Here is a 13,160-nt window from a genome sequence, read left to right as displayed (position 1 = left end):
ACATTCAAGAGGTGCTGGGCCCTGGGAAAGAATGTTTCAGTGACTGAAACATCCTAGCCTCAGTCCTGTAGGATCTAAGTTACAATATGTAGAGCTTACAGACATGGACACTTGTCTTAAATTAGGAATTTTGAAAGAAGGTAGGTGGAGTGGGGGTGTCTTTGAAGCCCTTAACACACTCTAGATTTAAAGGCAATAGGTAGTGTACTTAAGCAGTATGGTAGGAAAAGGCAATAAAGCCTTCAACAATGGCACTTTTATACATGGCATGATTTTGTGACATCAGCCATCTGCCAGCCTAGAGATTCTGTTTGGTTTGTTCTTTACAAAGGCTACAACATCATGGATGCTCATCCCAAGCATCTCTGAGCTAAGGGGAACGTCTGAGTCCGGAGGGATTCATTTCTAGCAGCCCTTCCTAGGAGTCCTGAGAATTTTGTTCTTTTTTTTTAACTGCTGAAGGAAAATAATTATATAAGTATGTTGGATTAATGGCAAATTTGAGATTCTGTGATCTGACAGGAACTTCAACATGACAGCAGAAACTTGGAACCTAATCCCCAGGTTAAGGCAACCTCTAAAAACAATTATTCCCAGAGTTGCAGTTACAAACAGGATGGAGTAATCACACTTCATAGCTTCTCTCTCACTGAGCGTAACTACAAAACCCAGACAGACTGCATGGAACAAGTACCTTAAGACCCTGGAAAGTAAATAGCAATACACAGGTTGGGGAAGAACACCAGAATTTGGAATACCATGAGTCAAAATCCACACATATCAACAATAACATTAATAAAAATGATTTGAACATTCCAATTTAAAAACAAAAATTCTCAGACTGGATAAAGAAACATTGTCCAACTCTATGCCATCCGCAAGAAACCTAGTTCGAACATAATGATATAGATAGGTTAAAGTAAAAGAACGGAAGAAAATATGCCATGCACACAGTAGTCAAGAGAGCTGTATTGATGTCAGACCTACCTGACTTCAGAGAAAAGAAAATTACTAGTGATAAAAGTGTTAGCTAACCAACAAGCCATAACAACCCTAAAGTGTATGCAACAACAGAGTGTCAAAATTAGTGAAGCAAAAACTGACAGAATTGGAAGGAAAAGGACAAATCTATAATTAGAGTTGGAGACATCAACACTCCTTTCTCAGTAATAGAGCTAATAGAATATCAAGGATATAGAGTAACTGAACGATACCATCAACCAACTGATATTTGAAAATAGTCCACCTAAAAACAGAAGAAAATACATTCTTTTCAGTGCACATGGAACGTTTATAAAGAAAGACCATACTCCAAATCATAAAACAAACTTTAACAAATGTTTAAAAATTCAAAATATACAAAGTATACCCTCAAACCATAAATGAAATTAAACTATAAATCAATAAAAGAAAAAGAACAATCGCTAAGCACTTGAGTTAATCAACACACTTCCAAATAATCCATGGCTGAAAAAAGGAAGTTTCAGGATAAATTATAAAATATTTTGAATGAAATGAAAATGAGGGGTGCCTGGGTGGCTCAGTTGATTAAGCATCTGATTTAAGCTCAGGTCATGTTCTCACAGTTCATGAGTTTGAGCCCCACATCAGGCTCTGTGCTGACAGCTCAGAGCCTGGAGCCTGCTTTGGATTCTATGTCTCCCTCGCTCTCTGCCCCTCCCCCACTCACATGCTGTCTCTCTCTCAAAAATAAATAAACATTAAAAAAAGAAATGAAAATGAATATAACATCAAAATTTGTGAGATGCAGCTAAAGGAGTGCTTAGAGGAAAACTTATAGCATCAAAATGCTTATGTTAGAAAAGAAGAAAGTAATCAAATCAGTTACTTGCTTTACCTTAAGAGACCAGAAAAAACAAAACCAAACTAAACTGAAAACAAGGATGACAAAGGAGAATGAAATCAGACCACAAATTAATAAAATTTAAAACAGAAAATAGAGAAAATGAATTAAAGTAAAGGCTGGTTTTTGAGGGCAATAAGCCTGAGTAACTTCTTTATTTTTATTTTTATTTTTTTTATTTTAGAGACAGAGAGAGCATGTGTGATCAGGGGAGAGGGGCAGAGGGAGAAACAGACAGAATTTTAAGCAGGGTGTGCACTCAGCATGGAGCCCAATGTGGGGCTTGATCCTAGGACACTGGGATCATGACCTGGAGACAAAATCAAAAGTCAGATGCTCAACTGACTGAGCTACCCAGGTGCCCCAAACCTGAGTAACTTCTAGTAAGACTGACAAAGAAAAACAGAAGGTACAAGTTACCAATATCAGACTCTGTAGATATTAAAATGCTAATAAGAGGATATTATGAATAACTCTATGCATGTAAATCCAATGCTTTAGATGAAATGGACCAATTTCAGCTCAACCAAGATAAAATATATAACTTGAGTTGTCCCATAACTATTATAGACATTAAATTTGTAATTAAAAACCTTCCAAAAATGAATTGCCTAACCCTGAAGTTTCCACAGATGAATTCTAGGAACACTTAAAGGAGAAATGGCACCAATTCTATCCAATAACCTCCATGAAATAGAAAAAGGGGGAATATGTCCCAAGTTATTTTATGAGGCTAGTATTACTCTGATACCAAAAGTAGACAAAGAAAAGTAAGAAAAGAAAAATAACTATGGACCTATATTTCTCATGAGCATGGATGTAAAAATGTTTAACAAAATATTATCAAATTGAATTGAGGGATATATAAAAAGAATAATACATCACACTAAGTAGAGTTTATCCCAGGACCTAAGGTTCAACATTCAGCTATCAATCAATGTATCCACCATTTCAACAATATAAAGAAGAAAATCTTTATGAGCATTATCAGTTGATGCAGAAAAGCATTAGATAAAATTTAAAGATCGTTCTGAACAAAAACTTGCAGCAAACTAGAATTAGAGGGGGAATTTCTTCAACCTGCTAAAGAGTATCTACAAAAAAAAAAAAAAAAAAAAAAAAAAACTATAGCAAATATCATGCTTAGTAATGGTGAAATGCTTTCCCCTAAACTCAGGAATAAGTTAAGGATGTTCACTCTCAACATTCTTATTCCGCATTGTACTGAAAATTTTAACCAGAGCAATAAGGCAAGAAAAAAAACCCCACACAGATTGAAAGGAAAAAAACAAAACTGTTCCTATTCTCAGATCTCAGATAACATGATTCTGTAAGTAGAAAATCTCAAGCAATCTATAAAAGAACTCCTGAAACTAATAAGTGTTTAGCAGAGTTGCAACATATAGTCAATACTCAAAAACCAATTATGCACTAGCAATGTACAACCAGAAAGCAAAATATTTAAAAATACAATTTACAATAGCTCAATAATTAAATACTTTGGTTTAGGTCTAACAAAACATGCTGATAAAAGAAATCAAATGAGACATATTTATGAAAAAAAAATACCACATTCTTGGATTGGAAGACTCAACAAAGGAAAGATATTTTCTCCCCAAATTGAACTATAGACTTAATACAATACCAATCCCAAGAGAAGCAGGACTTTTGGTTGATATAGACACACTGATTCTAACATTTATATGAAAAAGTAAAGAAACTAGAAGAGGTAAAACAATTTTTTTAAAGGAAGAATAAATTTGGAGCAGTCTGTAGAAAGAACATTTTGTACTTCAACAAAAAACTATGAATTGTCTATAATATACTTCTCTATCAGATTCTGATTCTAAGGGAGCTATTTTATAATTCTATAAGACAGATGGGCATTCTGTTTCATTTGGTAGAGGTTCAAATGTAGTCCCTCACACTCTGGAAAGACCAATTTCTTCTCCATATGTAATTCATTTCAATATTCCTTTACTCCATGTAAATATGTACTCTTTTGACCTTTCCTTTGAATGATTTATAACATCTGCTTGGTTCACTTATTAGCAAGTAAAATAAAATTTAACCTGTGTTCGATTTTGGATCTGTATGAGCTTTTACCTTTTTCTGAAAAACTGTTTTTAACAAATCACACTACCTCATTTCAAAACTCACTAGAAAGCTACAGTAATCAAGACAGTGTGGTATTGAAAGGATAGACACAGATCGGTGAAACAGAATGGAAAGTCCAGAAATAGACTCACATATATAATTTATAACTTTGACAAAGATGCAAAAGCCCCTTAAAGTATTAAAAATAGTCTTGGGGGGGTGCCTGGATGGCTCAGTCAGTAGAGCATGTGACTCTTGATCTCGGAGTCATGAATTCGAGCCCCACTTTAGGCATAGAGAGTACTTTAAATCAATCAATCAATCAATCAATCAACCAATCAATCAAATAGTGTTTTCAACAAATGCTGTTGGAACAAGTGAACATCCATGGGTTAAAAAAAAGAGAGAGAAGGGGCACCTGAGTGGCTCAGTTGGTTGAATATTAGACTTCAGCTCAGGTCATCATCTTGCGGTTGGTGAGTTTGAGCTCTGCGTCAGGCTCTGTGCTGACAGTTCAGAGCCTGGAGCCAGCTTCGAATTCTGTTTGTCTCTCTCTCTGCCTCTCACCTGTTCACTCTCTCTCTCTCTCTCAAAAATAAATATTTTTTTAAAAAAAGAGACAGAAGCACTTCAACCATAACCTTATACAATACACAGAAATTAATTGAAAGCAGACCGGAAACCTAAATATAAAATATCAAACTGTACAGTTTCTAGAAAAAAACATAGAAGACTTTGGATTTAGTGATGACTTCTTACTTATGGCACCAAAAGTATAATCTTTAAAAATATGTAAAGTTGATAAATTGAGCTTTGTCGTAATAAAAAAACTTTTGCTCTGCTAAAGACCCAGGGCACCTGGGTGGCTTAGTCAGTTAAACACCTGACTCTTAATCTTGGCCTAGGTCATGATCTCATGAGTTGGAGCCCACATTGGGCTCTGTGCTGACACCACGGAGCCTGCTTGGGATTCTCTCTTTCTCCCTTTCTCCCATTCTCTCTCTCTCTCTCTTTCTCTCTCTCTCTCTCTCTCTCTCTCTCTCTCTCTCGGCCCTTCCACCACTAGCGCGCTCTCTCTCTCTCTCTGTTCCTCTCTCTCAAAATAAATAAACTTAAAAAAAAAGACTCTGAAGACCCAACAATAAGTAAACAAACTCTCCATTAAAAATCTGCCAAAGACATGAGTGGACACTTCACCAAAGAGATAAAATGGATAGCAAATAGACACATGAAAAATATGTTCAACATCATAAGCTATTAGGGAAACTCCAGTAATCAATGAGTTACCATTACATTTTGGAGTGGTGAAAATAAGAATTACTGACAGCATCAGGTGCTACTGAAGTTGTGGAGCAACCAGAACTCTTATACACTGCTGCTGGTGGGAATGCAAAATGGTACAGCCACTCTGAAAAATGGACAGCTTCTTAGAAACTTATAAACATAAACTTACTGCATGACCCCCAAATTCCACTCCTGGTACCTGCTTTGAGAAATGAAAGCATATCCACAAAAAAACCTGTACACAAATATTTATCATAGTTCTGTTTGTAATTGCCTGCATTTGGAAACAACACAAATTCCCTTCAACGGCTAAATAGAAACCAAGTGTGGTAAATCTGTACTAAGGAATACTACCCAGCAGTAAAAAGCAACAAATTCTTGATACACACAACATCTTGGATGAATGTTAAAAGCATGCTGAGTGCAAGAAGTCAGTCTCTAATGTCCCTTTCTTTTATCTTATTTTTTTTAAGTTTATTTATTTTGAAAGAGAGAGAGCACACATGCACACAATGGGGAGGGGCAAAGAGAGAGGGAGCACTGGGATGGATATGGGGCTCAAACCCATGAATGGTGAGCTCATGACCTGAGCTGAGATCAAGAGTTGGACACTTAACCGACTGAGCCACCTGGGCACTCCTGTCCCTTTCTTTTAAAAGCCCTTAAAGAGAAGAAGGGTGTTGGATCTAAATTCCATACTCCTCAGTCAGAATTATCAAGTTTTGCTCAGTTCTCTATTTTGTTCCACCAAAAAGACAGATATTGAGTGAGCCTAAGAAAAAAGTCTTTTGTGGATACATAGTTGAATACTATAGTCTTATGCTTTTAAAAAAAGGATTATTGTTGAGCTGTGAAGTGGTATTTATCTGTATCATATACAATTGAGACCATGAACTAGGTCTATCACACAAAAATATAACTGCAATTTATCAAAAACTTAACTGATTAATTTAATAACAATTTCATTAATGATTTATATGAGTATATAGACCTCTATTCTACTAATCTATTTATCTATATAACTTTATTTTTTTTTTTTTTAAATTTTTTTTTTTCAACGTTTATTTATTTTTGGGACAGAGAGAGACAGAGCATGAACGGGGGAGGGGCAGAGAGAGAGGGAGACACAGAATCGGAAACAGGCTCCAGGCTCTGAGCCATCAGCCCAGAGCCTGACGCGGGGCTCGAACTCACGGACCGCGAGATCATGACCTGGCTGAAGTCGGACGCTTAACCGACTGCGCCACCCAGGCGCCCCTATCTATATAACTTTAAATTGTAACTACATTTCACTGAAAGACATGTTCTTTTTAAGTTTCCATTAGTGCATTTTATATCAAGTTGGTGAAGTGACCAATAAAACAATTTTGAGCTGTATTTTCCTGTCTGATATTAATAAACCATATTTCCCTAAAATTATTCAATATTCAATGGCTCATTTCATTTTACTCATTGGATTTGTTATCTATCTGTGTGTGTGTGTGTGTGTGTGTGTGTGTGTGTGTGTGTGTGTGTTTACAGAATGAACTAATTCAGTGTTGGGGATAAGGAACCAGTTCCAGAATCTAGAATTTCTAGCACAGAATGGTGGCATGACCTAACAGGTCTCTTAGTCTTCCTTCCAGTATTCCACCTCCCAAATGAAAATGAAAATGTGAGATGTGATTAATTTCATGTCTTTCTTCTCTGCTCCTAGGAGTCCGTAATAAGGCTGATTATGCTAATTATAATGTTAGCTACCACTGAACTAGGCTATTTACATATGTCATCTCATTGGATTGTCACAACAGCTTTATGAAACAGATATTATATGTAGATCTGTTAATTATTAGAAAACTTGAGATTCTTCAATGCATTTCCAGCTCTGGCATCCTAGACACCATGACCTTGCAACCCCCAGAGTCCTCACTCCTGCTGGGCTCCCAGCAAGTATGCCTTCAGGTATGCATGCTAATAGTTGCCTTCTCTATGTCTCCTGCTGGCCATTCTGACAATGCGAGCTGTTGGGTCTCAGTCTCATGCTTCTCAGCTCCTTCTATCATCCTATAGCCTTCCGGTAGTGTTGTAGATGGTCCATCTGAAACTATTTTTAATTTTTAAAAAATGTTTTCTTTATTCTTGAGAGAGAGAGCATGAGTGAGGGAGGGGCAGAGCAAGAGAGAGACACAGAATCCGAAGCAGGCTCCAGGCTCTGAGCTGTCAGCACAGAGCCTGACACGAGGCTCAAACTCACAAGCCATGAGATCATGACCTGAGCCGAAGTCGGACGCTCAACCAACTAAGCCACCCAGGTGCCCCCTCCGTCTGAAATATTAATCTTGCTCAAATTCAATTCCAATGACTACTTTCTCTCCAGTTCAGTTACCCAGTGAACGGGTCATATTTTCTTTGTGGGAATTTGAGCCATCCTAGAAATCAAAGTCTAAAGTCCTTCTATACTTCTAGGTCTTTCCTGCCAGCATCATTCAGCCTCATAAAAACCTCAGATCCCCGCCATCTCTCATATTCCTTTTGGCACAGACTCCACATTCTTCCCTCTTCCCTTTGCCCAGCTTGAAATTCACAGTTCACCACTTGACTTTCTTAACACTAGCCCCTCTTTGTTATAGCTTGAAATGTTTCTTAGGCTGATTCCTTCTTCCCTTGATGCAGTGACCTCCAGTCTTGTTCAGTTCCCTCCCATTTTTTCTCTTTACATTCTTCACTTTTTCTTCCTTACACCCCATGAGTTCATCATCCCACTGATTGTTCTTTATCCTGCCAAGTCATTACAAGTGCTTTCAGGAGGGTTGTTAATATTGGTTCAATAGCCAAATCTAACGTAAACAAAATTGCTTAACTCCCTTAGACAGTTTGCTGCATTTCAAACTGCATATCATTCAGTAAGGTTTCCCTTTTTTTTTTTTTTAAATTTTTTTTTTCAACGTTTATTTATTTTTGGGACAGAGAGAGACAGAGCATGAACGGGGGAGGGGCAGAGAGAGAGGGAGACACAGAATCGGAAACAGGCTCCAGGCTCTGAGCCATCAGCCCAGAGCCCGACGCGGGGCTCGAACTCACGGACCGCGAGATCGTGACCTGGCTGAAGTCGGACGCTCAACCGACTGCGCCACCCAGGCGCCCCGAGGTTTCCCTTTGAAAATGATTTGCATTTTCTTTTTTGGTGTATTATCCTTTGTCAGCTTTTCAATTGGATTGTTGGCCTTCCGCTTATTAATTTCTAAGAGCTCCTTCCCTGCAAAGGAAAGGAAAAAAGCCCACTATCATTTATATTTCCCCTTTCTATCCAGGTTTGTCATTTGTCGTTTGTTAACTTGGTTTATGCTATTTTGTTCCATGGTCTAATTTTTAATATGTATGTAGTTTTATTTATTAAGCTCATAGATTATCACTTCTAAGTTTTAAAAAGTTCTTGAAAAGCTTTTCCTATTCCCAGATTATATATACATATATATATGTATGTATAATCTGTATAATCTTACGTGCTTTCTTGGTATACTATATCTGATTTCCTTAAAAAATATAAATGTATAATTTGTCTGAAAATTATTTTTCATATGCTTTCTAAATAGCTAGCCAGTTTCTCAGCCCTGTCTTTTCACCGAAATACCACCTGTTTCATATATTGATTTATATCATTTGTGCATACTTCTGGAATTTATACTTTCCCCCTCATTGGGCTGTCTATTCACAGACCTGTACAAACTGATTTAATTCCTCTAGAGTTATAAAAATCACTATTGTCATATACATACCTACTTTTATGCCATTATACCTCTGGTAGATATATTATGGTTTCTAGAAATTATATATATAAATCTCCTGTTCTCTAGATCCATCACAAAGTATCTCTTGTACCTTTTTGACTTTCCATGAAGTAAGAAGCAACAGATGATAACAAGTTAGGTACTCCTTTGTGCTTCAGTTTCCTCATTGTGGAAAATTAGATGAATTAATTCATGTTTATCTCTTGGAATGAGCTCACAGTAAGTACTCAGTGTTTTAGCTATTGTTAATAACATGAGTAACTTAGGACTCCTATTCTTCCTTTTGCCTCTTTTTCCACTTTTCTATCTGTAACCTGCTCCAAACTTGGGAACATTCATCATCTCATCTGTAATCATAATTCATCCTTGTATGCTTTGTTTGTTGGTTGGATCTAAAATTGGTAATATTGGGCACCTGGGTGGCTCAGTCAGTTAAGCATCTGTTGATTTCAGCTCAGGTCATGGTCTCAGTTTGTGAGTTTGAGCCTCAAGTCAGTCTCTGCGCTGACAGTGCAAAGCCTGCTTGGGATTCTCTGTCTCCTGTTTCTCTGCCCCTCCTCCGCATGTGTGCTCTCTCTCTCTCTCAAAAATAAATCAGTAAACGTTTAAAAAATAAAAAATAATCAAATTGGTAATATCAATATACAGTATTTCCATTATTGTGATTAGTTAATATTGCTCATTATTCAATGATTTCAGTACCCTTATTTTTACATTTTTTTGGTCGTATGTCTTCATCAAGTCAGTCAGATCTTCTGTCTTCTTAAAACATATCCATGGTAAAAGATACAACAATTATTGAAGATATATTTTGCAGCACCTTCTGCCTTCTTTTTTCAATCTGGACCAGCTACTCTCTGGGCTGGATGCCAGCCTCATCCTGATTTCCTTTTACCCTGATCTTGGGTTGAAGCCAGTGTTCTTGGATCTCAAATCTTTACCTTTCTTGGATTTTATTCTTGTTTTAGCTGAGAATATCTTCCAGTAATTTTCTTGAAAGCGTGCATCAGAAATAAACCTTTCGAAATTTTACATGTCTGAAGTGACTTTATTTTGCCTCTCGATTGACATGTTTACTAGGTATAGAATGTAAAGTTTCGTAATTATTTTTCTCAGAGAGTTGAAGCTACTGCATCCAGGGATTCTAAGATGAAATCACATTCTTGTTCCCTTGTAGGACATATTTTTCCCTCTCTGGAAACTTAGGATATTCTCTATACACTAGGAGTTAAGAAATTTCTTGAAGATCTGCTGCTGTTTGGGTTGTTTTTTAATGTTTATTTATTTATTTTTGGAGACAGAGACAGAGCATGGGTGGGGGAGGAGCACAGAGAGAGAGGGAGACACAGAATCCAAAGCAGGCTCCAGGCTCTGAGCTCTCAACACAGAGCCCTGACAGCTCAATGTGGGGCTCGAACGCATGAACCATGAGATCATGACCTGAGTTGAAGCTGACTCAACTGACTGAGTCACTCAGGTGTCCCTTGTTTTGTTTGAATTCCTCTTGTATCATGATTATATGAGTATATACAACTGTCAAAAATCATCAAAAAACATGGTGTCTTGAATCAGATTGAAGCATCAGGAGGAAGAAATCCTGTAATACTTAAAGCCTGTGCTACAACATTCAACATTAGATGATACCATTATGTAGGGTTTCTCTAATTAGTTTGCATTTATATATTTAATGTTTTGATCTTCATCTAAGGTAGGAAATCTTGAACTTTCTTTTGGGTCATGAAACTTCTGGCTTTCTGGTACAGTCTAGACCGCTTTCCAGAATAATGTTTTTAAATGTTTAAAATAAAATATGTAAGATCATAAAAGAGACTTTTAAAATTGAACTGTAGTTACCAAAATGCTAAAAAACACAATTGTAATAGAGTAATATATTGCTTCTTTATGAACACCTTAAGTAAGATTTAGTGGAGGATTTTATATCTACTATAATTTCACAACAGTGATGTGTATAAATGATATTTTGAGATATCTGTAACAACTGAATGTGCTATAAAAACATATATGATTTATTTTGATAACAAAATCACATGTGTTTCTATAAACACTTGAGTTTGTGCTTATATTCAAAATGGAGAAAAAATGCTAAAGTTTAGTTAGAGACTAGGGAGAATAAAAATATAATTTTTCCTTCTAAGTTCAAAGACCTCCTGAGTTTTACGCAGGGACTCCTATTTATGAATCCCTGACTTAGAGTAAAAGCTCTTTCAGATGTGGTGGACTGCGTGTTCCCAAGATGGTGGCAGCAGTATTTCCCACCCCCACACGTTCTTCCAGTCTATGACCTTGACATTCCCTCTTCAAGAGGGAGATATCTCTGCACTCCCTTGAATCTGCCTGTGACAGTGTTGACCAACAGACTATGTTAGAAGTGGTGCTATACCAGTCTGAGCATGGGCCTTAACTGCTCCGTCAGCTTCTGCTTTGCTCCTCATAGAGGTAAGACACCATGTAAGAAGTGCGATTAACCTAGACCACCATGCTATGAAAAACCTAAGCCCTATGAAGAGGCCCTGGAGGATGAAACACCATGTGGAGAGAAAAAGTGACCAAGGAACACTGAAGCACCAGACACTTGAGTGAAGAAGCCATGTTGGAAGGGGATCCTTTACTCTAAGCCACCCTACTTGATGCCATGTGGATCAAAGGTGAATTGATCCTCTGAGCTATTCCAGAATTCCTGACCTATAAAATTGTGAGCAAAATAAAATGCCTGTTTCAAGCCACTAAAATCTGGGGTCGTTTGTTAGGGAGTAACAGATGGAATAGAGGACCATGACCATGTTCCATGTGTCCTTTGTATCCTTCACGTTCATTAGCAAATTGACAGGCATAAAAAGGGGACTCAGGAACTGTTGACATATTGAGGCTTGCATAGCATTTTGCTGTTGTTAAAGAACCACAGCAAGTAACATCATGGGATCAAAGTATATTGTCCAATAAATGACCTCGGGTTCTAAGGTACCCAACCTGCTTTCTGAGATCTCAGATTAGCCCCAGGATCCTCCCCAAATGCTGACTCCTGGCTTGGTTTCCAAAGATTCTCAGAGGTTACACTCGCTCCACGGAGGAGTATAAGAGGATTAGAGAGAGGATAATGGAAATGACAATTCAAATGGTGTAGTTGTGCTGGAAGCAATCTCTGGTGCATACAAACACTTGGACTGGGCCTGGGGACAGGCTCAGAGGGGCAATATTGCATCATGGTTGTGAGCACTGGCTCTGAAGTCAACATGTCATAAGTGAGATCTGGCTCCACCACAGGGCTTGCTATGTGACGAAGACATGTGACTTAATCTCTCTGTGCCTCAGTTTACACATCTGTGAACTAGGAATAAAATAGCATTCCCCTGCCCGCCTCATAGGAGTATAATGAGATTTTGATGAATTAATACATTTGAAACATTGTTTGGCACACAGATGTCCCACTGAGGACCAAATGGATCTCTCTTGAATTACTTTCAGTGACTCTTGAATTATTTAAGTGGTTCCTAAAATACCTATGTGCCACATGTGATTTCAGATAGTGCATATATCAACTTCTTATGACTATGGTAGTTTATATTTGGCTTAATGTATATTAGAATATTGATAGCCAGCATTTCTGGGCTCACACATAGGATAGTATATTTTACAAGGGGTTAGTTGAAAGATACATGAAGCCATAAATGGGAATAGCAATGGCCCAAATGGTGAGGATGGAACTAAAAGGCCTGAAATGGACATGCAAGCATTGCAAATCCAGCAGTGTACAAAGGAGAGAGGAATACAGATATGGGGTCATTTATTCATATTCACTCAATCAGCATCCAATACCAGCAATTCTTTGAGTTAATTTATTTTATTTTGTGTTTGACCACTCTAAAATAGGCAACACCATTTAGAATCTACATGTGCCTTCCAAAAGGGCAATGCGTCTTCAATGGGGCAAGCAGTAAGATTTTTATTTCAGCATGTTTCCCTGAAAAGGATCATTAATTATGGTCTACAAAACACTGGTCTACAAAATTAATGTGTTACTTTGGTAAAAGTAAATTCTCATTAGGTTGACTAACTTTATTGTCACGTGCTCTGGTTTCTGGAAACTTGTCCTTATTGGTTTTGTGTGTGTGTGTGTGTGTGTGTGTGTG

The sequence above is a fragment of the Puma concolor genome, chromosome C2 (genome assembly GCF_028749965.1).
Source record: "Puma concolor isolate L17-30 chromosome C2, mPumCon1.1.hap2, whole genome shotgun sequence".
NCBI lineage: Eukaryota > Metazoa > Chordata > Mammalia > Carnivora > Felidae > Puma > Puma concolor.
The sequence above is the reverse complement of the archived record's forward strand: the minus strand, read 5'-3'. Positions refer to the sequence as shown.